The following is a 4,980-nucleotide window of genomic DNA, read 5'->3' on the forward strand; positions in this document are numbered from 1 at the left end:
ATGGTTATCACATTCCAAACAGACGGGTTTCTCCCACTGCTTCACTGCATTCTCTGTGAGCACACTAGCACACTGTCTTAGAAGTGATCACATTAATACACGCCATTTGGTGGACGTTTGAATCTGAATAGCCCTAATGCCAAGAGTGCATACATTCTTATCAGTGGGAGTTGACCCCGGACTATTCTATATTAATTGAGCTCGCTACATTTTAGCATGCATTTTTTTCCTATTTGAAGATTTGAGGGCTGCGTTTTAGTCTTTTTGTATTTCTCTGTACAGCTTCCAATATCCATTTCTGCAGCAGCTCAAGCGACCAAATAACAGTAAACCTTTCCTGAAGAGGCTAACTTGACATCCCCAAGCATGACCTGGTTCCACTTGATGAATGATCAATAAAAGAAAAAGTGTAGCCATTCTGAGGAAAAAAAAAAGTGTGCAGTACTTTGTTCTCAAAATATATATAGGGCATAAAAGGCAGGGTTATCGGTCAGCCGCTTTCGGAACATAGAGTGTAACTACCCGTCATTTCTTGCCAGAAACCTAAATGCACAATGTGCAAAAAAGCATTTTTTCATTGAAGGAAAGGACGATGCCTGTACCACCACTTTCACTGGGCTTTTGATGCTGGAAGGTCAAGTGGGGGTGAGTTTGAAGTCCAGTCAACATGAAGACGGTGCGCAATTTTCCCATGTAGGGGAACCCCTTGAGTGTTTGTGGGTTGAGAGCTGGTTTAATCTGTTGTGCATTGATTAGTCAATCGAAGTGGCCGGTGAACCTGGAGCCCATTAGCCACATTTTTCATTTAGATAGCCAATAACACTGTGATGTATGTGCCTAAGAGCCCCAAGAAGGCTTGCAGAGAGTACAACAGAACCATCACTGTATCTTCAGAACTGGCAACTTGCCACCGATTGAGATGTAGATTGCTTATCATCTCTAAAGCCATCGTCCTCGAAGCTTAGTTGCGTTTGATTGATCGCCGGAGGTATGGAGGTGACAGGCTAATGCACAACCGATCCCTTCTGAGATCACATGGCTTCATGTTTCTCTCCCTCTCTCCCCACCTTCTCTGCTTCTACCTCTTGTCCTCTTTTCTTCCGGGACACTCTGTCCAGGGAACTTCAGAAATCCATGCTTGGACAAAGTGTTCCTCAGATATTGTTTGTGGCGTATTTGGATTCCCTTTATTGTTTTCAGTTGGTTGATGTCTTATCGCTATTCTGTACATTTAAAACACTAGAAATGTGGATATGTTCACGTTGACATTTTGACATTCCATCTTCTAGAATTTGTTTCTAGTAAGACAGTAAAAAATGTCCCAGGTCAAGCCGGGGCTACTGGTTTCTTGGGGACGGGGGGGGGGGGGGACTGTCATGGAAACCAAGGCTAGTCAGTAGATGTAATCAATGTTTACATTGCATGATACTGAGCGTCTCTACACGGGCCCAGTCATGGTACAAAACCACAACCACAGTTATTTCTTGTCGTTCTGAGAGTCTATTTTTGGAAACGGCGGAGTGCAGCCAAGAAGCTGTCACCGAGGCTTAGATTGGACTGAGACACAAACCAGAGTCACTTATTTGGTTATTACATTTTAAAAGTAGCACCACAAGATAAAAATAGATAGATCCCACTCACTGTGTGTTCTTTAAGGTGACATTTAGTAACACTAGCAGAGGCTAGAGAATGGGATATTGCTGATAAGTGCTTTGAAAAGTTTTTTTTGTAAGATTGTCTGTGTCAAATGGACGTTTTAAGGTCCAAGGCATGAGTGCTGCAATGCAGCTCCACTAAAAACAATTATTTGCTTAAAAAAGCAGATAACTGTTAAATGATTGTTGGCAATTCATATTTCGCAAACGGTTCGTTCAGAGGCGGAAATGACCTATGAAAGCTTTTGTCCAGGAGCTGCACACTGGATAAACAAAAAAAGTTATTCATAATTCTTATGACTCATTGCGACTTCCTGGTAAAGCCCCTGTCCAACCTCAGATATGTTTTATTTGTCATCTTAAGGAATGATTCATCCTGATCTACCAAAATGCTCTGTCCCTTTTAAACCCTTGGTGTGCTTATCAATATGCAGCAGTTGGTCTCTGGTTGAGCTCTGTATCACCACTGTTGTGTGCTGCTGATATTATATTTCATGCCAATCATGCCTTTAACCACGTCGAACTGGGAGGACAGGTAGAAAAACCAAAACAACATTTGGTGAAAGATGCTGTGGTTTGTTTAGTCCCGCCTGTTGATGAGCTCCATATGTAAGGAGATAGCTTTGTGTTTGTGCCACCGGAACATCAACGGCTCGGGTCAGATGGGGCCAATGTTTTCTAAACACCATAACAGATATGTGATCGGTGATGATAAAGATAAACATGATCTCAGATGTGTGAAATATCTCTCGCCGGGATGGGACATCACTGCTACTAGTCACGCAGCCCCGACAGACATCAGGATCCAGTTCGGAGAAAACCGCATTTGGAAATGAACAATCTCCCTGAGTAGTACTCCAGAGAGTACAACTGCCGTTTGGGAGTTTCGGACTACAAGCAGGTCGGTTTGGCCCTTCAGTCTGGCAGCCACTCGGTACACTGTGGAATAGAATAGTCCTGTTCATTTATTTTACCTCTAGCAGATTTTCTCTTGCTGAGTACCATTTCAAGGTTTGTAATTTAAGCTGTTGGAGTAGTTTTTACCACAGCCGTGCAGCTCTCTCAAGTAGTATTTGAGCTCTAAAGAGTACCATGAGTTATTTGGTAGACACTTTCTTTCTTAGGTGCTTTCAGGAGAGGCCGACAACTTTAAAAGCACACAATCAATGGCAAATGAACCCGCTGCAATACCAAGTTTTAAAAAACAACCAGACAGCGTCAAGAGCAGCTCAAGGAAACAGAAACACAGTAAAGTCGATTGCCTTTCTTCTTCTTTTTCTATGGGGTCACAGAGGTATCCCATCTCACAGCAACTCTGTATGCAGACCGGCGCAATAAAGTAATCAAGCAATTTGACTTGCATCAGATGTTACGAGATAGAATCCAACCATGCAAGAGGAACACTTCCACTTATGCCCAGCTGTGGCTTCCCTAAGAGGCTCCAGTGTAAATACCAACCTTCTTTTATCAGATCGTTTTTAGGTTGATAAGCTGACATGGAGCCCACAACCAAAAGTGGTAAATCTACAGATATAGCTCCTGATGAAGAGAAAGTTCTCTCACGGACACGTCGGACAGCGAAATATTTGATTTAATCTTAAGGCATGATCATGGGAAAAGTACTGGCAGCAAAAGTTACCAAGAACACATTCAATGAAAGGTAGGTGAACAACATTCTTATAGGGAACGTTTCCATTGTGGGTAGGGAGTGGGAGTGACCTAAGGCCAAGTCAATTTGCAATACAATGGGTGGTTATTGGACATGACTGCAGGTTTGCAAAACATGGTGGCTGTAAATAGTTTACACAACAAAGAAGTCAGTCGATTGGCCTGGTCACAAAACCAGACTTACTGGTTCCAGTGAGAACTTGAATACGAATTAACTTAACCTCTCTCAGTTTAAGAGAGGAAGGGATTTGTTTTAAGTTACAGAGAGAATGTATACAGTTTCTTCTAATGTAATAATTATATAAACAAGGTTAATATAATTTGTATGTGATTGTATATTTATAGTTATGATTGATATTTCCACGACAGCTCCTTTCCCGCCAACCGTTGGAGAAGCACGGTCAAAGTTTCACTAGCGTAGCATGGTCGCTACTGCCGCCCTCTCCCCTTCACGATATGACACAGATCTTACATCCAGAAATGGCTCAGACGCTCGCCCGGACAAAACCTACTTTGAATTGATTTTTTCAGCTTTGGGTGCAGGGACTTGAAAGTAATGTTTGTGGTGTACTGCAAATATTCAGTTAAGAAAAGCCAGCCCATCCATTACGTTGACTCGAATCCTTAGACTGCTACCCAAACCATATAGACTTTCACCCACAACCACTTGCAATCATCTATAAACTTGCCTCCATTCAATTGCATTCAAACACTGCAGACACAGCCCCTTCTACAGGATGCACTCGTTATTGCAATGCCTGTTCCTCATTGGCTGAAATGACATTCAAGTGACCTGGCTGGCAGCTTGTGTACGGTCCAATGAATGCTGTAATATGAAGTGTAAGTGCTCGTCGTTGTGTATGAGAGATGTCTAGCCAGGTGGAAGGTATGAAATCTGATTGGCCGCCGGAGGTTTAGCTCCAGCTGCTATTGACTCCCATGCCTCTGTAAATCATAAATCAATTACACCGCACGGCCTGGGAATACTGGTGTGTCTATTGTGTTCCCATTAGTGATATACCCCGCCGATGCAGAGGTAGAAATCCCATCAGGCCAGTGGTCTTGTATATGCATTCGGAACACACATACACACTCACTCGCTCACTCACTCACTCACTCACTCACTCACTCACTCACTCACTCACTCACTCACTCTCTCTCTCTCTCGCTCTCTCTCTCTCTCTCGCTCTCTCTCTCTCTCTCGCTCTCTCTCTCTCTCTCTCTCTCTCTCTCTCTCTCTCTCTCGCTCTCTCGCTCACTCACTCACACACACGCACACACTCATATCAAATCAATACCAAGCGGGAGCATAACCTCATATCGTCCAACAATGCTGGTACAATCACATCTAAGGAAATAGAATAATGAGTCATCCACTGGGAGAACAGCGCACAGAACAGCACAGGAAGGAGAACCCGCAGAAGGGCAGCAAAGGTCGGGTATTCAACTGAGTTTGATTTATGCTGGATGTTGATTGACAGAAAGCAATTCAGCCCCATCTCCTCCATCTCCTTGTAAATGGAAGAGGAAGAATCCTCTCCATCCATGAATTTATATCTAATAAGCCTGAATGCTGCCACACCATTTGAAGGTCCCGATTCTCATATTGCTAACCAAAGAATAAACTCGATTTCAATTGACCGCTTCCCAGAATTTA

Source organism: Gadus chalcogrammus, chromosome 12 (assembly GCF_026213295.1).
Source record: "Gadus chalcogrammus isolate NIFS_2021 chromosome 12, NIFS_Gcha_1.0, whole genome shotgun sequence".
NCBI lineage: Eukaryota > Metazoa > Chordata > Actinopteri > Gadiformes > Gadidae > Gadus > Gadus chalcogrammus.